The sequence below is a fragment of the Ornithorhynchus anatinus genome, chromosome 13, assembly GCF_004115215.2.
Source record: "Ornithorhynchus anatinus isolate Pmale09 chromosome 13, mOrnAna1.pri.v4, whole genome shotgun sequence".
NCBI lineage: Eukaryota > Metazoa > Chordata > Mammalia > Monotremata > Ornithorhynchidae > Ornithorhynchus > Ornithorhynchus anatinus.
Window position 1 is genome coordinate 15,579,244 of NC_041740.1, and position 25,262 is coordinate 15,604,505.

Sequence of the window (25,262 nt, forward strand, 5' to 3'; positions counted from 1 at the left end):
GTTTATTCCAGAATTGTACTTTCCAAGCGCTTAGTACAGTGCTGTGCACACAGTAAGTAAGATTGAATCAACTTTGGACACGGTCCATGTCCCATGTGAGGCTTATAGTCTTAATCCCACTTTACAGGTCAGGTAACTGAGGCCCAGAGAAGTTTAGTGACTTGCCCAGTGTCATCCAGCAGACAAGCGGCAGAGCCTTGGATTAGAACCCAGGTCCTCCTCACTCCCAAGTTCGTATTCTATCCACTAGGCCAAACTGTCTCTTTTTCTCTGACTGTTTTGAGCAAGAGGACTTGAGTTTTGGCATCTGCTATTCCTCAGTCCAAGCCAGAGAGCTTGTTTTTGGGGAGGTGGTAGGGAATCCTTTCCTGTTTTGATTAGACTGTAAGATCCTCAAGGACACGAATCACGCCTTCTACTTTTGTTGTACGTTCCCACAAGCCCCTTCCAGGGCTCTGCAAGCAGGTGCTCAAATGGTGGTTTAAAAGACAGAACTAAAATACAACAGAAAAAAGCATTTTGGGCAAGAATGGCTTAGATGTTATCCTACTCAGAAGTAGTGGAATTTATCTATTTGCAAATATATAGACAAAGCAGCTGAGGAAAAACAGGGCTGAAACAGGAAAAAATTAGTCACCCTTTCACCCTCCCTTTATCTTTGTGTAGAGTACTGAATGGAGGGGAATGACACATGAATAATTTATGCTCCTCAAAAGAAGAATCTACACAGTGTAACAGAAGTGAGGACAGAACAGAATAAATAGGGCGTGCAGTTTCGTTTTTTGAAAGCTCAAGTAAGCAGCATACACTTGAGTACAAATAAAAACCATATGTAAGTGAAATGCAGTAATTTTTTGTAGTAAGGCGATAGTTATGCTCGTGTGAGAGAGGAAAAAGTCATGTTGTCATGATTATAATCATGTTATGGTCACTGTGAAGTCAGTGGAAATTAATGGGTTCAAGGGACTGGTTCAAGGATACTATAGTGACTGACACTTTTTGATGTAAATTATATCATTATGTACATCTTTAGCAGAAAGATTACACCCTTGCCATTCAGTTATTTTACTCTGTGTTGCCATGATATTTTTTCACTGCCTGTTGTTGAGTGGAATGCTGTTAAGGGAATTGGTGTCCCTTTCCCCCATAGCACAGACCTGTTAAGATGCAGCATGCCATAGTTTCAGAAGAAACAATATGCACATACACTTGGCATGAAACATGGTGCGTACTACAGTGTGGCTTTTCCTTAACATGGGGCTTTCCAAGATCACAACCTAGTTTTTTGGGGAGAACTGTGTGTACTGAAAAGTTCAGGAACATGGAGTGCAGTATGGTTCAGTACATAAAGACTGAGGCAGAAATGAAGAAGTTCAGCATCAACACTCTTTGATTGACACTATGCTGCATACACACCATTTTCTTCCTAAACCAAATCTACTTCTTCGTGCATGGATTACATAAAGCGTTGTGTGGTGGGAAGAATGGTCCCTAATTGTATTCTATCCAGATCACATAATGAAAACCCATGTTATATCAGAGCTATTGATACATTAGTGCTGGGGGACTAGTGTGGATGGCTTGATCTGGGGAGCTGGGGAGTGGGGGTGATGAGAGTCACTCAGAATATTTAGTGGAACTGGTTTAGGGACTTGAAGCAACACAAGAGATATGCCGCCCTTCTATTTGTGTCTGTAGTTTCAGACCTTAAAATCTAATTGCAGTTTGGAGAAATTCCTGAGGATCACCAAAACTGTTAGCAAGATTTTAGACCTCCAGTGGAAGGATTGTACTCCCTTATGCCGAATCTGCAAACTGCAAAGTGGACTTTGCCTGTATTTTCCCTAGTCCCTGACGAAAGACAAGTCTTTCCCCTCTGTCTTTGGATGCAGGAAGCCCATTGGTGGTGCTGTTTCTTTTTCTCTTCCCCATATCTGGTATCTCACTCTAACCAATAAAGCAAGCCTGGGCAACCTCTGGCATGCCTGCTAGAGGGTGGCACACCAGATTGCATTAGCCTTCAATGTGGTGGAGACTGCTGGTTTTGCTCCTTTTGTCAGAGGTAGGTTAAAAAACATTGCCAATCAGGCATCATTTTAGCACCTCATTGTAAATTCCAGGAGTTAGCAATAGTAGCTTCCTGAGGCAGGTTTGAGGTTTTGAGAGAGATTCACCAGGATTAAAAGTTGCCCTGGAATCTCCATTTTAGAAGATCCCAGGAGACTGAGTGGTTTCCACCATTTTCTGTGCTTGAAAACAGTGTGGATTAGTGGATAGAGCATGGGCCTGGGAGTCAGAAGGATGTGTGTTCTGCTCCTGGATCCACCACTTGGGGGAAGCAACGTGGCTCAGTGGAAAGAGCCTGGGCTATGGAGTCAGAGGTCATGGGTTTGATTCCTGGCTCTGCCACTTGTCAGCTGTGTGACTGTGGGCAAGCCACTTAACTTCTCTGTGCCTCAGTTACCTCATCTGTAAAATGGGGATTAACTGTGAGCCTCACGTGGGACAACCTGATTACCCTGTATCCACCCCAGTGCTTAGAACAGTGCTCGGCACATAGTAAGCGCTTAACAAATACCAACATTATTATTATTGTCTGCTTTCTGACTGTGGATGTCACTTCACTTCTCTGGGCCTCAGTTACCTCATCTGTAAAATGTGAGCCCCAAGTGGGACAGGGATTGTGTCCAGCCTGATTGGCTTGTAACTACCGTAGTGCTTAGAACAGTGCTTGACACATCGTAAGCGCTTAGTAAATACCATCATTTTTTATTTACCTACTGAACTAAGATGGGTGACAAAACACATGAAAATTTTATTTGTGTGTAATTCTAAAATTATACAGCAACTTTACAGAATAGTGTGTTTAGAAGAGTTTGAAGCTAGTGATTAACCCTATTTCACATGGAGAAACAGAAAGTACCAAGCCAATAAGTCATTTATAGGACTCTGAGTTATTTAGCTCTGCTGTCTTATTAGAGTCCATGGAGTTACTGATTACCTGGAGTAAATAGTGCTTGTATTAAACCACCAGTAATTTTGTCAAGGGCTAAAATTTTCTCAAGGGCTAGTCTGAATTCAAGTGAGCTTGCAGGGAATGGAGTGATGGTCCTTTAAAAGATCGCCAAAGGTCATCAGGTATTAGTTCAGGGATTCCAGAGAAGGTCATTGGCTGCATTTTAGGGTTTTCACTGGGCAGACTTTTAGTTTCTTGAAAGAATTAGTATTTGACCCACAGAGTTCCAGTCCCTAGAGGCATAACTCCATGGGACATGGTTCTGAGGGAGAGAGCCATTGGCTTTGCCCACCCAGCTTTTTGGGCATGAAAGATAACAGGAGATAGCCAGGCCCAGTCCTTGGAGTCAGGAAGAGGCTGGAGGTGGAGCCAAGTTGGCAAGTTTATTCCTTGCCACCCAGTCAGTCAGATGCAGGCCCCAGCATCGTGTGGGGATGGAAACCTGTGGAGTTTCTGTCGCCTTTCCTGGGCCGCCAACCGTGCTGGAGGGGACTCTCACCCCTGACTCTGATGCCCTTGGAGGCAAGCACACTATTCTGTAAAGTTTCTGTGTAATTTTAGAATTACACATTTATAAATCAAATTTTCATGTGAAGTTTTGTCACCCGCCTTTGTTCAGAAGGTAACAAATGATGGTATTTAGTTAGCGCTTACTATGTGTCACTGCACACCCTATCTGTCCCGTGCGTCACCTATCTGTTCCTACAAGTAGCAGGGAGAATAGGCCAGCTGAACAGGAACCACTGTCAATCAAATTGTGAGGCAGTGGATGGGCTATATGCTTCAGTGAGCCGAGGCACAGCAGCTCTGGATGACTTGCCTGATTGGGTGCCAGGCCAGGGAACCACAGCAGCCTCAGGGATGCTGGGAGCACTGCAAGTTCTAGGGCCACCCTGGGGGCTGCGTGGTGCTGGCAGTTGGTAGCGGTGGCCAGGATGGAGGAACACCTGATAGGAAAGGGGTTCAGGGGCCTCGGATGGCTCTTGCCCACAGACACTGGGCCCAGAGGTGAGAAAGACCTCCAGCTTTGCCCTGTGGTCCATGGATGATGAGGAAAAAAAGGAGCCAGCAGTACCAAAGAAGACAGAGGGTGAGTCAGTGACCAGTCAGCAGGGAGGGTAATGAGGTACACTGAGGGCCAACTCTCTACAGAACATTGTGCTAGGCCCTTAAGACAGTGATATGGGAGTTCCCCTCAAAAGTGATGACTGTGTCATGGTCCTTTTAGAAGACTTTGTAACTGGGAACCTGTGGAAAGTAGTTGATTATAATAGAAGCAAGAGACAGTCTCACATGCCTTTTTTTCTCTTCCTTTCCCCACTCCTTTCCTTTCCTGTCTGTTCCTTTTCCTGCTCCATTTTTCTCCTCTCTTTCATAATGATAATATTAGTAATAGTAATTATGGTATTTGTTATGCACTTAACTCTGTGCCAGGCACTGTGCTAAGCACTGGGGTGGATACAAGGAAATCAGGTTGGACACTGTCTCTGTCCCACATGGGGCTCACAGTCTCAATCCTCATTTTACAGATGAGGTAACTGAGGCACAGAGAAGTGAAGTGACTTGCCCAAGGTCACACAGCAGACAAGTGGCAGAGCCTGGATTAGAACCCTTTTCCTGACTCCCAGGCCTGTGCTCTACCTCTCCTATTTTTCTTTTCTCTCTCTCCCTTCCTTTCCCCTTTTTCTCCCTCACCCTCTTGCCATACTCCTGCTCTAAGTCCTACCTCAAATGTATCCTCATGTCCAAAGTGAAAAGTTGCCTCCCCTAGACTATATTTTAACACTCCGAGATGATATTCTACCTGTTGAATAAAAGTCTCCAGATTCTCCAGAGTGTAACAGATCAAAGGACATGTGGTCCCTGCCCTCAAGAAGATTGCAGTCTAATCATCATCAATGGTATTTATTTAGTGCTTACTGTGTGGAGGACTGTACTAAAGGCTTGGGAAAGTACAATAGGCTTGTTAGGTTCCCTGCCTACAATGAGTTTGCAGTCTAGAAGGGGAGAGACACATTAATATAAATACTTTCATATATATAATTTAAAGATATGCACATAAGTGCTGAGGGGTTGAGGGTGGGGTGATTATCAAATGCCCAAAGGTCACAGATCCAAGTTCATAGATTCAGAAAGGAGAGGTAGCTGGGGAAAAGAGGGCTTAATTGGGGAAAACTTCCTGGAGGAGATGTGACCTTAATAAGACTTTGAAGGTGGGGAGAGTTTAAATGGGGGAAGACAGGCAGATATGAATTATTTACAAATAGAGGGAGCAGGAAGATAATCAAGGATATAAAATGTAGTTAGACAAGTATGTCAGATTGTCAGAAAATTGCAGTACAAAACATTTGCTAAACAATACTTGTCATATGATTCTAGTTGTTTCTGCTGAGGTCTGAAATAATGTGGGCTTCCATTTCATTCTTTAGAAAAGCTTTGCAGATGACTTTTTCATAGATTTAGGAGGGGCAAGAAAATAAGATTTGGTGAGACACAATTTTTCAGTGAATGTGTAAAACTTTTTTATTTTTTGAAACTTTAAGAGAATGAAGTTTGTTACCTTCTGTGGCTTCAGATCTTTTACCTATTGAGTGGCAGTGCAACGTATTTATTTTAATGTTGGCTTTTGGTTCCTTGCCAATGACTGCATTAGACTGGAATCTGTTAGAGAGCTACAGTCTTGCAAAGTGCAAGAGCTACTTAGTTAATAGATAATGTTTAAGATTTTTCCTGAGTGCTGTACTAACTTTGAACATCAAAGATCCATCGTCACAGATCCTGTGTAACGTACTACAAGATTTATTTCTTATATACTATAAGGTCTTGATGGCTGTTTGATCTTTTTAGAAAATGTGGTTTCACAGCTTTCTCTCTCTTGGTCATACTCATCTTGTTTTTCTCCTCTCTCATGTACTTTCCTCTCCCTGCCTCTTGCTTTCCAGGCAGTGTTAAGAGCCCTGGTATTTCAGTGCTTGGCATACATTGTCTCTTTGCTGACTCACATCTGTTGGGAAGTAGATTCCATGAGAGCCCAGGTTGAGGATCATTAATCATTTTAATGCGGTAGATATGAATAAATAAAAAGGTACTTTTCTCCATTGTTTCACAGATGTTCTCTTTATCGTAGGTTACTTGGAAAGACTTTGAGGATCATTTTCTAGGTGCTCTTTTCTCTAACTCAGCTATAAATACAGTGTCTTAATGGAATATATGAGGCCGTGTGATTAGTTATAGGAAAATCTGCTCTAATCAAGAACATAGATGAACAAGTACTTTGTAATGGACTACTTTCACGGTTACAACTCAGGCACTCATTTTTTTGCTTTAAGCTACACTGAACAAGCTTGGAATCACCTGCATTTATTCTCAAATTACCCAACCAGTATGTAAATAATTGAAGATTTTTCCTGCTATCTCACATGCCAGAGGCTAAGATACATTTACAATCAGGTGTAGCTTGCAAGGAATTTAACACTGTAACTTACAGCAAACATTTCTTAAGTTCATGAAATAGAATTAGTTATAAAGTAATCCCAAAAGAAAAGAAATGAATGTTGTTTGATATGAAATGACTGTTATTTGGAAGTCTAAGGTCTATATGGTGGTTGAATTCTGCTTAGTTGGACAAGTGCAGTTGATTTGAACAGTAAATTCTGCAGGGGCTGTCATTTTTTGCCTTGTGAAAGAGTGCTTGAACTGCTGGAATGGTAGAAGTTAGTTTTCCTGAGTTCCTCGACATTGAGAATTTGACTATTGCAAACTCATCCTTCCATCTTAATGAGTGCCCATAAGGTACAATTTGTTTTTAAACCCAATAAAATGTTCTTTTTAATTGCTGCAACATCAGCTATGATGTCTAGAATTCTCCAGGGTGAAATGGTGAGTAATGCCTTAGGGAGGAACTCTCATCAGTGCTGGGAAGAAACAACAGAATGCTTGCATCTGACTAGCCGAAAACTCCTATCAAACATATCTGCTCTGATTTTGCAGTTTTAGTAACGCTGCTTCACTGGGTAGGGCATGTGTTAAGAATAGATGGCAGCAAGATCGATCAGTGGTATTTAATAATTGTATTTGTTTAGCACTTACTGTATGTCAAGCATTCTACTCAGTGCTGAGGTAAATATAAGGTAATCAGGTCCTAAATGGGGCTATCAGTCTTGAATAGGAGGGAGACTAGATATTGAACCCCCATTTTTCAGAGGATTGAACTGAGTCACAGAGTGACAAGTGATTTTCCCAAGGTCACAAAGCAGACAATAGAGGAGCCAGGATTAGAACCCAGGTCCTCAGACTCTCAGGCCTATGCTCTTTCCAGTAGGTCATGCTGCTGCTCTTTTTCTGAGCACTTTCTTTGTGCAGAGCACTGTACTAAATGCTTGGGGGAGTTGGTAGACACATTCCCTGCCCACATGGAGCTTACAGTCTAAGCATCTGTTTGTGTGGTGAATTTAAAGAGGGTACATACAAGGCAAGTGTTCAGACTAAATGATATAAGGACCTAGTGAAGAACATTGACAAACAATGTGACGAGCCAGTGGACTGTTGGAGACCACTCAGTGGACAGACCAGCCTGGTGGACAGCAATTGCGAGGGTGGGTTGCTCTTTTTAGAAAAAGGCTTTGGATCTGAAGAGGCAGGTGTGAATGAGGGCATTGGCCCTATATGGAACAGACCCATTTAGCAGAGGTAGGTGCTGTCTTTAAGCAAGGATCTAGCCTTAAGTACAGAAAGGGTGGCCGAGAGTGTTGGATCATGCTTTGCTCCTTTCAAGCTCATTTGTGCGCATTTTACCTTTAGTTGCTTCATCTGTGAAAATGCAGGACAGTGATCTGTACTCTACATGTCCCATTTTGGGTTTGCAAACCAGAAACCACGGATCAGGAAGGATAGAAAAATCAGTTTGCTGGAAATGAGTCGGACCGGAGATGAGAATTGAAAGAATGCTCAGAGCTAGGCAGAAAAACCACCTAACCAAAGAGCAGAGGCAAAAGCAAAATAGAATTGTGGAGGCAGGAAAAAATGGAAAAAGACTGAGGTGGTCTTTCAGAAGGTTTAACCTGGATTTGGGGAGGAGGTAAGGGTAAAGCATAGAAAGATAAAACAGAACACGAAAACTCGGCTCTTAGAAGTGTATATTCACTCACCCAGGGGGATAAACTCAGGCGAGTTAGATGGGTAAGAAGAATGTATTGTGTATGTCTCTGTTACTCGTGCCTCTGTTACTTATATTTTTTCTACATAATAGTATGCTTGTGTTTGTGTTTGTGCTATCTTGCCGATTGGATTATAATTGCTTGAAGAATCTCTTATTTTAAAGCCCAGAATGCCAGTACAGTGGTCCTGGCAGGGTGCATATTTGATTAAAACCTCTGTTGAAGATATAATTCTAGAGAAGAAGATATGCTATCAACATTATTAAATGTTTGTGTAAGATAATTGGGAAAATAAGTAGATTCTGTTCTTAACTCTAGTTTTAGATGTTTATAAAAAGTTCGGTAATGAGACTTTAATGCGATTTTGGTTCAGACTAGTTTCTCAAATTCAGCTTTGACTTTGTCATTATTGTGCAGTCTCCTCAATTAATTGAGAAGTTGAGCCTCCTTCTCATATACCAGAAACTGTTAAGTACAAGGACATTTAACAAGATTTAGTCTTTTACTGATCGGGATCGGTTTAGTTTTTCCACTAGGTTAATAAGCACTACAGCACCCTCTGCTGATCATGAAAGGCACTGCCCAGGAGCATGTCCAACGGGGAAAACAAGGCCATGCCAACTCTTTTCAAATTATAATTGCCCTTTTTGGTCGCCATGGTATTATTAAGTGTGGTTTCAAATATAATTCATTACTACTGTGTAACAATCAAATGTGTTGCACATTTAAGTGGATAACAGTACTTTACTGCATTCGCATACGGGCATCTTTAACTTAGAAGTGTACAGCTATGATGACTGGCACTTAAATTTCTAAAATAATAATGTTGGTATTTGTTCAGTGCTTACTATGTGCAGAGCACTGTTCTAAGCGCTGGGGGAGATACAAGGGAATCAGGTTGTCCCACGTGAGGCTCACAGTCTTCATCCCCATTTTACAGATGAAGTAACTGAGGCCCAGAGAAGTTAAGTGACTTGCCAACAGTCACACAGCTAAGTGGCAGAGCCAGGATTCGAACCCATGACCTCTGACTCCCAAGTCCGAGCTCCTTCCACTGAGTCACGCTGCTTCTCTAAAATGACACTGTATTTCAGGTGTTCCACACAGTGGCTTCAATTTCAAAGCATCAGTATCCCTCATGGCACTAGCTCTGGGAGTCCTGGTAGTGGGGAAGGTAGAGAAGCAGCGTGGCTCAGTGGAAAGAGCCCGGGCTTGGGAGTCAGAGGTCATGGGTTCTAATCCCGGATCGGCCGCTTGCCAGCTGTGTGACTTTGGGCAAGTCACTTAACTTCTCTGTGCCTCAGGAAAAATGGGGATTAAAACTGTGAGCCCCACGTGGGACATCCTGATCAGCTTGTATCCCCCAGCGCTTAGAACAGTGCTTTGCACATAGCACTTAACAAATACCACCATTATTATTACTATTATTATTACATGTGGAAGCCATCGAGAAATAAGGAACTTTAAAAAAAAACCTATACCAGAGATATTTATTGAGCAAGTAGGAGTATGTTAACATTGTATTAACTGCTTGGGAGAGTACAACACAAAACAGTCGCACCTTCCCTGCCTAATCTAATTAGATCGCTAATCTAATAAAAACCCGGGTGGGATCGATTGGAGGTAGGAAGAGTTGAGAATGAGGTCCAGCGAGAAGGTGAGTGTGGGAAGAGTGAAGAACGAGAGCTGAGGTGTAGTTGGAGAGAATGGATAGGTAAGAGGGAGAGAGCTGATTGAATATCTTAAAGCCAGTGGTGAAACAAATAAAAGTTCAAATATAGGCATTCTGGAAGAGTTACTAAGTTTAAAGTCTTTATTCTCAGTCGATTTCACAAAGATTTAATAAGCAGATGCTGTCAGTGGTTTAGCAGAAATTGCTTATTTTGTTCAAATTTCCCCTGGTACATAAGCCACTTCCGTATTTTTACCAAAAGCACTCTATGGCTACACTACCTGAACGATTGCAGAGGGAAGTGGAACGTTCTGGGAGAGATGTGCCTATGGCGTCGCGTGGGTCGGACACGACCTGACAGCATAAGACAACACCATTCCTATGAGTTAGTTCATTTTAGGGAATGAAATAGTAGCAGCAGTAATAATACTTATTAAGTGCTTATGGTGTGCACTACCAACCTCCGGGAAAGAGTATACAAGTGGGAATAGACATGGATCCTGTCCCTCGAGGGGCTTCCAATCTTGACTAGAGATTGGTGAGAGGACTTGAAGCGGTCACCCCCAGCACAGTGAAACATTAAAACAGCATGAGACCAGGACAGATACACAAAATAGAAAGCAAAGTCTGTAGCTGGAGGAGCAGAGTGTCAAATTACTCATGTTTCAAACCCTCGGCATACCCAGAGGCACAGCAACAGCTACCACATCCACCTGGCATCCTCAGGTTTTGAGAAGACATCACAGGTGGTGGTCTTTCCTGCTGGCGTGGTGGAAATCGGAATGGGATGGAGTCTCCTTGATGGTGAGACAGTGTGGTAGGCACACAAAGCATGTTGGGGGCAGGCAGAAAGTAACTTAGCTATGGTGGAGGGGGGCGGTGAGGATGCGCAGGGAGAAGAGGTTGCAATTATCAGATGTTTCACTTGGCTGGAGGTGAAGATGGGTCGAGTAGCCACAGCAGCAGCTTTTATGTCCGACGTGGGCAGAGCATGCAGAGAGGAGGCAGAGTTTCACAGCCGTGGCGGGAGGGTCAAGGTATACAGGGCGCCCATCTCAGCTGCGTGGAAGTGAGTGACCAAGGAGGCACAGCGGGGACTCTTATAATGGCTCGGAACGTACAGAGCGTGTTGGGGGCTGGCAGAGAGTTCCTCTGCTGTGGTGGAGGGGGGCCGAGTGTGTGGTGGGGAGGCGAGGCTGCAATTACCAGATGTTTCGCTTGGCTGGAGGTGAAGAAGCGAGTGTATTTTGTAGACTCAGATCTCCAAGGAAGATCATTATTCCCCATGATTTTGCCATACATTGCTTTTCTGAGAAATAGTTGAGTTTAATGTGTTTCTCAAAAGCAAAGCATAATTCATTTATATTAGCCTATGCTGATTATATCATAAACTTCAGGGATTTGGAGAGGCCTCCCGGAAATTAGTGCGATGATGGAGGTGTTGTCCGTGTTCCCCGATCTAAGGAGCGATGTGGAGAAAAAGGGCTCGGCTCCTGTCAGACCACGTTGGCCAGGCCCCACAACTTTTCCAGGTATTCTACTGGGAGGGGAAAAGTGCCGGGGCAGTGCTTGGATCGTCGAGCCGGCCACCTGCTATCTGTGGATTTTACCCTTGGAGGGGATCCGTGGAACAAATTTGGAAGCCGAAAAGGCAGTGTTGCTAAGGGAGCTTCAGAATGTCACCCTACAGACCTAGAACTCTGGCCCAGTATTCTTCCTCACCTTTCCCTATTACCTCTGTGGCCAGTAAATAATAATAGTATTTGTTAAGCGCTTACTATGTGCCGAGCACTGTTCTAAGCACTGGGGTAAATACAAGGTAATAAGGTTGTCCCATGTGGGGCTCCCAGTTCCAATCCCCATTTTTCAGATGAAGGAACAGAAGTCCAGAGAAGTTAAGCGACTTGCCCAAGGTCACACAGCAGACAAGTGATGGAGCTGGGATTAGAACCCAGGACTTCTGACTCCCAAGCCTAGACTCTTTCCACTAAGCCGCACTGCTTCTCGTAAAGGGAGAAGCTATACAGGTGCCTGAATTTCTATAATCCTGTTCCAGTGTCCACCAGAATGGACAGAACTGTTGGCCTTGGGAGGGCTCTGCCATGCAAGGTAGCAGGGCAGCTTGCTGCTCCCCGTATTTTCTTGCACCAGGGCTTGAGGAGATTTGGGGTCACAGTGCCATGACTTCTCCTGAGAACATTGTGGCCTTGTGGAAAGATAAAGGTCCTGAGAGTTAGAGGACCTGAGTTCTAATTCTCACTCTGCCACTTGTCTAAAGGTCAAGTCATTTCACTTCTCTCTGCTTCAGTTACCTCATCTGTAAAATGGGGGTCAAGATTGTGAACCTCATGTGGGACATGGATAGTGTCCAACCTGATTATCTTGCATCGACTCCAGTGCTTAGTACAGTGCCTGGCACATGGGAAATGCTTATCAAATACCATTAAAAAATCAACAAAAAACCCAGGAATGCCTAACATTGGGGATAGTTGTTGCAGCATTGAATTTCATTGTGCTGTTTATTAAATGGCACAATATTGGAAGTATACTGTAGCTCCTGTTTATATCGCTCATTCAATCAAGAGTATTAAGTACTTACTGGGAAGAGCATTGAACTAAGCATTTGGGAAAGTATAATATGATAAAGGTGGTAGACATGATCCCTCCCGACAAGGAGTTTACAGACTAGAGGGGAAGACAGAAATTAAAATAAATTGCAGCTAGGGGGAGTAGGCTAGTGTAAGCATATATGCATAGTGCTGCGGAGTTGAGTGGGGAGCATATCAAATGCTTAGTCTGTGCACAGCATTGTATTGGGAGAGTAAAATGTAACAATAAACTGAATCATTCCCTGCCCACAATGAGCTTACAGTCTAGAGGAGGAGACAGACATGAATATAAATAAATTACGGATATGTACATAAGTGCTGTGTGGTTGGAAGTGGGGGATGAATAAAGGGAACAAGTTGGGGTGATGCAGAAGAGAGTTGGGGAAGAGGAACAGGGGCTTAGTCAGGGAAGACCTCTTGGAGGAGGTGTGCCTTCAGACGGGGGCTTAGTCAGGGAAGACCTCTTGGAGGAGGTGTGCCTTCAGCAAGGCTTTTAGAGGTGGAGAGTTCCAGGCCAGAGGGAGGACTTGCACAAAGGGTCAGTAGAGAATGAGATGGAAGTACAGGGAGTAGGTTGGTGTTAGAGTGAAATGGTTTGTGCGAGCAGATCAGCGAATTAAGGTAAGTGGGGGGATAACTGATTGAGTGCCTTAAAACCCTATGGTAAGGGGTTTGAGTTTGGCTCAGTTTGCCTCATAGTCGATCAAGGATATTTGAGTGCTCACTGAGGGCAGCACACTTTTGTACTGTACTCTCCCAAGTGTGTAATATAGAGTTGGTAGATACCATCTCTGCTCACAAGGAGCTCACTGTCTAGAGGGATAAATCAGTCACAGCTCGGATAACAAACATTTCATAGGCCCATCAACCTTGATCAGTACAAAATTGATGGTCTTCGTAGACCTCTGGCTTGGAACTGTTTCCTCTTGACTTTACATGTACTGAGTGCCCTTGAACTAGGATCCACAAGCTCTTTTAAAGTCTTGCTTCCTCTAGGGGGATTTTAAAAAATGGGCATGTTACTTCCAAATGAAATGCATAATCAAATTATGTTATAAAGCAGCCAGGATGGACTCCCATTCATTTTGGGGAATATTCTTTTATTGCATTTCATGAGAAATTGAGAAAAAGTTCTTCAGGAGTATTTTAGAAAAGTTAGGTACCTCTACAGAACCCTGTTAGCAAACTTTAATCATGTTACTCTACAAGAAATAAGATGTGACAGTGTGACATTTTGGTAAATGGTAACCAGAGGAAAGCAAAAAGGACTTTTTTCAATAATATTTTCCACAAGCCTGATTCCTTCTGAATAGAATGGATTGGTTATGAAACTATTAGCCATAGACCACAAAATTGCTGTACAGCATTGAAAAACTGACAAGGATGTGAAATTTGGCAGAAAATGTATTAGTTCTTGTTTTGCTTTTATCCCAGTTGCTTTTCTTCCTCCCAACTGCCTACTCCCCCCCCCCCCCCGTTATTAAAGGTCATGATGGTTGTAATGGGAAAATTGTTAAAAGCTTCATTTTTGCATCACGATGCCAAATTTCCAGCATTTGTAGAACAGACTTCCACAGTTGGACTGAGTTTGTAGTGAACACAAGAATGCTTGTACTATTTGTTTCAGTTTTTTTTAAGGCAGAGATGAAGGACATTTATGTATAATGCATCTTTGTCATAAAATTTTACCTTAGTTGACATTGACAGTAGCTCTTAATTCTAGCCTAAGATTTCAAATATTTACTGTTTTACAAAGGAAGCTTTCCTGGACATGGTTAAAGGACTACGTTTGGGAAAATATGGTTATTCACTTTTCTGAGGCTCAGTTGAAGCATAGTCTATCTATGATTTTAACAAAGCTTTTGTATCTCTTCTTTGGCAGAACTCTTTTGCTTTATCAATATATTCATTGTTCAATAAGTACTTTCAATTGTTTTAATTTTCTGGGTTCTTCAGCAGAATTCTGTACCTCAGCCATTTTCTGAAACTGCTGACACACTTATATACTTATAATATATAGGCAACTGAGTTAATATCAGTTTCACAGCAGCATCTTGCCCCAAACATAGCCAAGAGAAACTCAAAAGTGTTTTGCTAGATGAGATGGGTTTCTTCTGTAAGCATTTCAAACTAAATTTGTAATAACTGGTGATTGGTATTTCCACAGTTTGGTTACTTTTGAAATGTCCCACATCCTGAAGGTGGCAGAACTTCAGAAATGGGCCTTTGCTACAGCATTGAGCAATAAAGGTTGTTAAATCTTTGACCAGAATTATCTCTTAGTATAACATGAGAGCATAAAATAGAAGTAGTGCAGTGTAGTAATAGGCTGCCTCCAGATGCAGCAGTGGTTTAATTGTGTCAGTTATTTCTTTCCTTGGTGTATGTTTGATTCAAGTTTATAGATTTATATGTTTGGATACTAATTTTTGGACTTAAGTGTGAATTGGTATTCATGTTTTTTCTAAGAACAGCAAAACTTATTGTCACTATTTAGAGGAGGAAAAAGGGGTTAGAATCTGTTTTTCTTCGCAGTTCTAGGTGCCTCTACAAATATCTAGCATGGCAAAAGGTCGGTCATTTTGAAGGTACCATTTTGGAAGGGAAAATAACCACAAAATGTGGTTAGCAAATCAAAAATAGTACTGACATTTACCTCTATTAATGTGGATGGAAAATGGAGATTGAATTTTCCTCAATATCCTGTCGTACTCTTGAAAAAACAACCAGAATTAAACAGTCTGTGTGACATTTATACCTGTGAGAGTGATATTTTGATAGTTTGTGAAAGGTGGTTAAAAAGCAATTGGGAGTTTATTCCATCTTATGCATAGTAAAATCTCCCCAACTGGGTGAAGATGTGGGAATTGGAGCTTTGCTTATCGTGGTTCTCCTTTCTTTTCATCTCCATCATAGGAAAGTGATCTGGATTAATTAAGGAGGGGGCGAGTAGATGGAAGGAATCTGGCCAATTCTTGGATTTCTATTACCACTCCTTCCTCCTGGCCACAGCAGCCCCAATGCTTCACACCCCTAAACTCACTCGGAGTGGGGAGCTGTTAGTGGGACTTACCCGACCCAGGAGGCTTCTTAACTGTAGTTACCTGGGGGAAAGTCAGGAATGGAGCCTGGAGAAGCCAGAGCAGGAACAGGTAGTTTTCCCTGGACTGGGCTCGGATCACGAAGCCATGGATCCTGACCCTGTAGAGCTGGCTTGGGCCAGATTCAGGCATCCTGCCCTCCTTCCCACCCTGCATTCTGAGAGTTTCAACCAGATGGGCATCAGCATAGTGTCTGAAATGGAACTGTCCATGGAGGAGCAAGTTCTGCACACCCACACACTTCCCTAAAATGGAGCTGCATGATTGTCTCAGTCAGTTTCAGGCTGCCATTTAGTTAAGATGATGCTGCATAGCTGAGAGAGTCTTTTGGTCTTTATTTCAGGTTGAATTGGTGGGTGTTTTTACTCTTGTGGAATGCACTGGAGTGACATTCTGGCTGTAGCTCAGACTTGCAAAGGAAGTCCTCAGATCTCAGATTCTCACTATGCTTCTTTGATTCTCTGGGACAGAATCCAACCCCCATTGGCATCCTGGACTTTTATATTTCACCATACTGCTCCATCCCACTCAGATACCGGAGGCAGGCTTCCCAGAAACTTCTTTCTTCTCTCCCCACCCAACCAAGCCCTCCCAGAAGCTCGAGAGGGAGGGTGTAAAGATAGAGGGACTAGGGAGAAGTGCTTTCCATAAAGAGAGAACACTTGTGGCTTTTGATCATGCCTTTGCTGACATGGAAGTCAGACGTACATTCCATGCATTATGTAGGCTCCATGTCATGTAGAACGTTTCAGAAACCTACAGAACCGAGAATGTGAGGGAGTCTGACCCTCCCCTTTGCTCCTGAGATGTTGAGTTGCCCTTCCAGATCCCCATAAACAGGAACGCCACTTGGTAGCCATGGAACTCCTTGGCAGGAGTGGAGGCAGAGAAAGTCTGGGTAGTTAAAGCAGAAATACCTGGAGATAGTCATATCAGTGCCATATCAGCATTGGAAAGGGGACAGGCCAGCTGAAAACTGGGCTGTTTTGTATTAAACCCAATAATGGCCATCTGATTTATGCCACTTCAGAAAGGAGAGTGCCAGAGTGAAAGCAGTGGGTTTCTGTGACTCTGGCAACTCTCCTTTAACCCTCTGTGAAATGGAATGGTCAATTTGTATAACTCTGCTGGGGCTGAAATTTGCACATTTCTTACAGATGAAATTGCCCTGGTATTTCATGCCCTTGAACATATTGTTTTCTGAGAGCCAACATTTTATCATCATCATCATCATCAGTGGTATTTATTGACTGCTTACTATTTGTAGAGCACTGTACTATGTGCTTGGGAGAGTACAATACAACAGAGTATGAGGAACAAAGTCAATACAGCCATATCTTTTAAAAGATTGAGTACTATTGATAACTTGCTTTCTATATACTACTTTTGCTTCTCTCAAGGTTGCTTCAGAGTGTAATTTGTCCTTGTCAAATTACATGTCCTTTCTCTCTTGTCTTAATCAATTGTACTTACTGAGCGCTTACTGTGTGCAGAACACTGTATTAAGCACTTGGGAGAGTACAATATATTATGTGATTCAGTTTCTCAGTTTCACAAAATGTCCTCTAGTGAAAACTTAAGTTTTTTATTATTACAATTTTTTTTACACTAATTATTTTGGGCAGGACAGTGTAGTAAACACTGTGGCAAGATACAAGGATATTGCATCAGATATTGACCTAGGTTGTTCCTTTCCAGGGGTACAGGGGGCTCAGTCTTAAAGGTCATGGGTGGTCAGGCATTCCAGGAAATAAATAACCAGGCAAATTCAGTGTTTTTCTTTTAAAAAAACAAACCCACAGTAACCACAGTAGCGACAGTATAAGCAACTGTACATTATTTCTGGAAGGGAAGAGTCCATGATCTCCTTACCATCCCAGTCAGGGCCATCCTGGGTCTTCCCAGCATTTCCAACACTTTAAATGGTGGGAATCGTCTTCCATCTAGCCTGCTCCTGCAAGGCAAATGTTCTCCATTATTATGGTGGATGGGAAGGAGATGGTAAAAATGGTGTGGTCCCAGGGACTGGCCTGGAGTTTCCAGAGTCTGTGGCATAGCTGAGAGGGGGAGACTGTATGCCTGGCGCCAGTTTCTGCTTGCCCCACTTTTGTGGAAAAGTTCTCTCTTCTACCACTGGACCTGAAGGCAGGTATATGCACCCCCCCCCCCCACCTATATACCACCTATATACCTACACACACACACACACACACACACACACACATATACACCTGCCTTCATATATATGTGTGTTTGTGTGTATGTGTAGGGGATGTTTCAGTTTCAAGCAGAGACATAGTAACTCTTTGTCTCCTTTCAGTCTATACACACCACATTGTAACTGTAAATCATTTTCCCTTTTTGTTTTTTCAAGGAAAATATATAAAAGTATCTTTTTATGGCTAAGCTTTGTGAAATTTGTTTCATAAGGAGAAATGAGCTTTTTGGTTCTATGCCAGCAACCAACGTGACCATTTTAAGGACAAGAGAGGTATCTGATGGACCAAGGGCATTAATTTGGAAGAGATTTTCCTCCAAGGCCTATCAGAACAGCAGGTATCTGGATGTTGAAGGCAAAACTTCCAGCTGCTCTTCTAGGGTCACACAATAAGGGAGATTGGGCTAGGCATCACACAGTAGCAGCAATAGGACCCAAGAGGGCTAGGTTGCCTTATAAGGCCTGTTCGGAATGTAGTGAAAACATTGCTGTTTGTTTAACTTTCTGTCCAACCGAGGGAATTCTGAGTAGTGACATCTCAAGGGAAGAGGTGTCATCACCAGAGCTAGAGAGATTTCCAAAGGAGTCGAACAAAGCTGAAACCATTCCCTTCCTGCTACAGGTTTCCCAAAGTATGGGATAGAATGTTTCAGATGGCCAGTGTGTGGGTGTAATTAGTACATTAGTCAGGCAACAAGAGTACTTCAGATGCAGAAGAAAACCAATTTTCTGTCTGACTTCCTAACAGAAGAAAGACTAGTTTAGATAATTGGGGGGAAAAAGCAAAGTTAACAATTTGCTGTGGAATTTTTGCTTCTGAAGTAACCTCTGTCCTCCTCATTTAGGACAATCAGTGGTCAGATTGGACGCAGGTTTCTTGGATGGCTGGAAGGCCCTTTCGTAGTGAGTTAGCGGCATCAAAGTGCTCCCAGGGCAGAGAGGGTCAATGTATTAAATCTAGGAATAGACAGGTAGGCTCATACAGGGCAGGGAGTCTTAATGTACTCTTAATGTACTGTTCCCAAATGCTTAGTACAGTGCTCTGCTCAGTAAATACCACTGATCACCCCATGATATGTAAAACCCAAAGGGGCATCCTCACTATTGGCTGATATACTTGAGGGAATGTAAATCTGCCCTTGACATAACCCTCGATCACTGCAGGTAAGTCAGTTCCCTTTCCGACCCACTCTTCTCCCGGCCCCATCCTCCCTTTTTTAAACACACACACTTGATTGACTCAACCCCCGTAATGTCCACATTCCCTTTTCTTGGTCATATACTCATTTGGTTTTTTTGTTGAGCGTTTAATTCTTGCTTTGCCTAATTACTTGAATCAACTTTGATGTTTCATGTCGTTCTCATACAAATTGAACCTTTTTAGTAAAATATTTATTTCTGACAACTGGCGATTTGGCTGAGGAAGCACAAAGGAATGAGAAATTGGCAAAACTAAACAATTTACATGAATTCATCTGCCAAATCAGTATTCATGTTAAGCCTCTTTGGAGAGGTTTAAACTTACACATCCGACTGTTCCAAGATTCAGAAGAGTAAAAATGAAAGCCTACAAATTTGTTTTCTTTTAGCTTCTCTGCTCTCTTTTGCATATTGTTTCCTTATTTTCTTAATACCTTTTTAGAACATCAAAAGTTTAAATCTATTGAAATAGAAATAGCCTGATTAGTCACCGTGGAATTTGAGTGCCTTACCATGTGCAGAGCCCTGGATTAAGTGCTTGGGGAAATAAAAAGTACAGTACAGAAGAATTGATAGACATGGCCCTGCCTTCAAGGAGTTACAATCTAGTTTTCTCAAAGCACTCCCCTCCCTCCGCCCTCCCAACACCTCCCACTTCATGATGGTATTGATATAAACGTAGCCGTTTATTGTTGGAATGTAGTTCCGGAACTAAAATAATCGCTGTTCTAAAAGTATTCATAGGATTGTTCACTTAAGGATCAAATTTTTATGGGGAGAATAACGTTGTTTATAGGTAATGTTCAATAATTTCATTGAAGGTTAGTCTGTAAAGGGTAAACTACATTGTGCTGCCTGTCGAGACTTGCTTGTATCATAATTTTTTATGAGTTTTCTTGCGTAATTGTGAGTTGATTGCTTAATGTGAGGAGTTGTGTAACTAGTTAGTTGGTGGTGTAAAAAGGAAAAGTTTTAAATAAGCCAGACATTTTCAAATTGCTACTTTGCTGTGCACTGCCCAAGAAATCATGCAGTAGGTTTTAGCAAGTAGCATTAATAGTAAGTGTGATACCTAAGCATTAATGTTTGAAGCACTGTATTAAGCTCTGGGGTAGATACTCTAAATAGATTGGACACAGACCTGACCCGCATGGGACTCATAGTTAAAGAGGAAGGAGTACAGGTATCTTATCCCCATTTTCACAGATGAGGGAACAGTGGCATAGAGAAGTTTAATGACTTGCCCAAAGTCACATAGCAGGCAAATGGCAGAGCAGGCATTGGAACTCAGGTCTTCTGACACCCAGGCCTTTGCTCTTTCCACTAGACCATGCTGCTTCATACATTTTAGGATGGCTCTCCTGGATGTAAGACATCTTGAGGATGTGCCCTTAGGTGTTCTGTTTCTCTCCCTCCCTCCCCCGCCCCCCACAACCTGGCATTTTCAAAATGCCAGCTTCCCAAAGAGAATTATTTCTTCCAAGGCAGTTGCTCCTCTCCCTTTCCAAATGGGCCTTGAAGCCTACTCCAGGCTTTGTGAGGTGAGGGCAGTAGGAGAGTGCTGGGGGGTGAGAGCAAAACAAAGGCAGCTGTTGATTGATGGATTGGAAATCAAAATCTTAAGTTTGAGTCTCAGGTCTGCCACCGACTTACTCAGTGACACTGAACAAGTGCCGAACCTCTCTGGGCCTTAATTTACTCATATCTAAAATACAAATAAGATAGATTGTGAGTCGCTTGTAGGACAAGGCTGTGTGTCAGATCTCTTAATCTTGTCTCTATTCAAGGTATTTCGTATAGATAACTCTTAATAAATGCCATATTCAACTTAAAGTTCATTTAGGAACACTGATGAAGAATTCATGCAGGCCATTCTCCTTTTCCTTTTCTCCTTTTAAGTGCTTAGTACACTGCTCTGCACATAGTAAGTGCTCAGTAAATATGATTAAGCAACAGAGACTCCAGTTCATTGTTTTTATGCAGTCAACTAGTTGAGAGTGCTTTAACACTAGGTGAGTTTTGCAGCTATTGATGTCTGTCTACTTGTTTTGTTTTTGTTGTCTGTCTCCCCCTTCTAAACTCTGAGCCCATTGTTGGGTAGGGATTGTCTCTATCTGTTGCCGAACTGTCCTTGCCAAGTGCTAAATACAGTGCTTTGCACACAGTAAGCGCTCAATAAATACAATTGAATGAATGAATGAAATAGTGAATCATGATTAATACTAGGGATTGTGTGTTGTCCTGCTTCCTACCCTCAGATTGTCTCATGTTTATTCATAAGTTTTCATTTATTGCAAACTGTTGATCTTTGGAGCATCTATGCAAGAATTTGAAGCCCAAGACCAAGACAGGTTTCCTTGGTTGTGGTAGTAATGGTCACTTCTTGTAGTCAATAACCAGAAAGCTCATTTTCAGTTTTTGCCATTTTGACTTGTTTTCAGGTTCATTTCATTTGGTTGCTCTCAAGCAATTAATACCATGAGGAAGGGGCTTGGAGCAAAATGCAGTCAGTGGGTGCAGGTAATGATTAGGGTAACCCATTGAGATTCATCAGCTTCTCCCTGGGCAAAAGCAAATCAGAAAAGTATAAAAATTTAACTAACTAGATAGTTGTCATGCAAATATGAGAAAACTGCTTGCCTAAGGTGCTAACTTCCTCTAGCTTTCTGATGTTATCTTTGGTAGGGAAGAACAGATTGGCACCCCATCCCTCTCCAAACTGTATATCTTGTGTGCTTCCTCTTTCTGCCTATTTGTACTTTTACTTGCATGGGTGAATGTTGGAAACATCCTGCAGGTTTACATGAGTTGGGAGATCTTATAATGATTCAGGCCAAATTAGCTTTGACGTAATTTAGATCACCATTTTGTGTACTGCTTTGGTGGTTTAGCAAAAACTGCTATTGAGTATTATACATAGAATATTTTGTAATTAAAGACTTTGTGTTCTGCATCAATTTAAATTAGAATGCTGTTTGTATTCTGCTTCTCTGGAAGCAAATTTGTGGCTTCTTATAATTTGTGGCAACCCAGTTGGCTGCTGGAACTTAATCTGAACCAAACTAATATAATTTTGGGCTCGTCCAACCTGTCTAGGGAGACCTGGGTCTCATGGGATCCTACCAACTTTACTGAGCCTGGGTAGGAGTGTTTGGAAAAAGGATGTCATTAAAATGTTCCAAGATACTGTCTCTGGTGGTTGTCCCTAAGAGGTCGAGAAAATACTGCTGGAGCTAGCTGGAAGGGGAGTTAAGCAATTAAATTAGTATAACAACTTTTTCATCTGCAGTATGTTAGAATAGTAGTAACAGTCGTTTTTGGATACCCACTGGGAAGTACTATGTGCTTGGAAAGTAAGAAATAAGCAAGTGACATTCCTTGACAACAAGGTACTTTCATTCTAATATAGAGGATGAATGTAAACATATTTATAAATAGTTGTCAGAAAAAGTAGTTGTGTGTATATATATATATATATTGTTTTGTGTGTGCACACACACACAAATTTATACCCACATACATATATGATACACAGATAGAAATGTGGTTCATAAAGAAAAAACACTTTGTTTAAATATATAAAAAGTTTGAATTCTGAAGTCTAGACAGAGTTTCCATTTGTGGAGCATTTTTTTTTTCCTTCAGGTTTATTCAGTCAACAGCTGCTTTTGAGTTCTGACCCTGTATTTTTCCTCTTCCTTGCGTTAACCACTATAAGGTATTTCACTACCCAATGTCATTTTTATTAGGTGTTTTGGTCAAGTGAGGAAGAGCTTAAAGCCTAAATCAGTTAATGTTCTTACTTGTAAAGTCTTCTAAAAGTTGTTTGAACTATTTGTTTAAATGACATTTTTGGATTATTTGTAGATTGCTATCATTCATCCTGTTACTTTGCTGAATGGGTAATTGACAGTTGGCTATAATTCACCCTTGAATTGAGGGTTTTGAAAATTGAAATCTTATAGATTCTGTGTCTTGAAAAATTCATTATAGCTTACTTGGAGATGGGCTTGCTCTCTACTTTATCTTGTTTTCAGTACTGATTCTAGAAATGGCAAACCGCTCAGAAATTTTCTATCACTTGCAGACTGATTGTTTTTGGAGTGGATTTTATTTCTGTCAGACTGTGGGCCCATGGGCTTGTAGGAAAAAGATGATTTTATTTTGTTATCCAGCAAAGGGCCTAAAATAATGATGTCACCAATTATATAAAGGTGTTGGTTGAGTTGCTTCTGTCTCTAACAAGGAACTGCATTTCTGTGACTAGAGTTTGAGACTTGGTAATGAATTAGAAGTGTCTACAAATGAAGAAAGTAGGAAATAGGGAGGAGTTGGTTTTCTTGAGAGAAAGTAAAAATAGATGCAAATAGAGAAAAAGGAAGGAGAAAATATTTTTCTTGAATAGCCATGATTTGGCTTGGAAGCGGGAGTCATGAACAAAAAGCTGAAGGTCATCATCAATAACAGAGAATTAAGTGCCCAATTATTCATTGCATTGTTTGGACCCTGTAAAAAGCCTAGGAGACAAACAATATGGACATGAACAAATGTACTGTGATAAACATGGAGCAGAAAACCTCAAGTGTGGTGGGAGACTGAGCATGAAACAAACCCAATCAGATGTTTCTTTATTTTGTTAAATAATCAAGATTATTTCCTCCATGATAAGGCCAGACTGTAAATTATAAGAGCCTTTGCTTTCTCTCTCAGACCCCAATTCTATTGAGTGCACACAAACTGCCTGATAATTAATTATATTTGCGGGAGGCTTCCCTGTCCTTAGCTTTTATGCTAGCAGTTATTTAGGAATGCAAAGCTGAATGTCATATCTGTAATTGCAACCTAAACCCCCTCTGTGTTTTTGGTACATTGTGTTTAGTTGTTTAGCTTCAAGGTCATGAAAGTTGACCAGGCGAGATCTTTAAGAAAAAAAAATAAAAAGAAATCCAGGACTCATAAGATTTAGGCAGCCTCAAGATATTTGAAAATGTTTGGCTTCACACCCAGCTTTTGTCTTTCTGTGAATCAGTCTTTGTGGTTTAATACCACAATGTAGGAAAGTTTAGAATGTGATTCTCTTCAGTGCCCAACTCACTGCCTGGGAATGAGTTAGTTTGTTTAAGGAAGTGCATTAAATTTTTCAGGCCTCTAGTGACTTTGGAGCCACTGGATAGAATTGAGCCCAGTGATTTAGTCTCTTACCCATAGATGTATGAAGCACAGTAAGCTCTTTCAGTTTCCTTGGGCTAATCCAAATTTTCTGCAACAAAGTAACAGCCCTTGTAGATAAGCAGGGGATGGAAATAGACCAAATATTTCTTTATTTTAGAAGCTTTTAAATTTTGTTCCATAAAATCTCATCAGTGAGAGAGAATAATTTAGCTTGGCTCATGTTAAATTTTTAAAATATTAATTTAATGCCTTTCCCCTGAAGAACTGATAATGTAGTATAGACAACCTTACCGCTTGAAAAATACTGTCAGATGGGTGTTTTTCTGGTGGGAAATTAGTAGTTGTGTGTCCTAGGGTCAGCCTGGAGGTAAGTTCATATTTGATAGATTCTGTGTGTGTGACTAATAGACATATGTATAATAATAATAATGATGGTATTTGTTAAGCACTTACTATGTGCCCAAGCACTGTTCTAAGTGCTAGGGGGATGTAAGGTAATCAGGTTGTCCCACGTGGGGCTCACTGTTTTAATCCCCATTTTACAGATGAGGGAACTGAGGCACAGAGAAGTTAAGTGACTCACCCAAAGTCACACAGCTGTCTATGTATCTATATCTTTTGTGTATATATACAGTTATTGATATCTACACATATAAAATCAGTGCCCCAAATGATAGCTTTGTGAGTACTTATATTTTAGAATAGTTACCTTTGCTACCCCTTTTTAAAATAAAGGAATAAAAATTCAAGACTGTAGAATACTTTAGGGAAATGTCTCAGAAAAAATAGAATAATTAAAAATAGAAAATTAGAATGAAGCTCAGTTGGGGGCATATTTAAGATTGGGTACTTAGGGAAAATTTGCTAATCAGAAACAAACAGAAAATGACCAGCTAAGTCCAAATTCGGCCAAAATATCTAAGGGCCATAATAGGTTGTCACCTGAATGAGTGATTGTAGCGTCTATGAAGGCATTACCTGAGGAAGTCAAATGTAATTCATGATATCTTTAAGAGTACTTAGTCTTTGAGTCCAGGGTTGCTCAGAAGTCCCTGAACTGAACCAAACCCCTACACCTTTTATAGAGCATTTTGAATTTCTTGGAATGTAAAGGGGAC

The 25,262-nt window shown here is 41.5% G+C and overlaps 1 protein-coding gene across 6 annotated transcripts in view; it reads left to right on the forward strand.

Moving 5' to 3' along the window:
* Positions 1 to 25,262, forward strand: part of MPP7 (membrane palmitoylated protein 7) — a 220,664-nt gene that overhangs the window by 45,156 nt on the left and 150,246 nt on the right. The window lies entirely within an intron of this gene.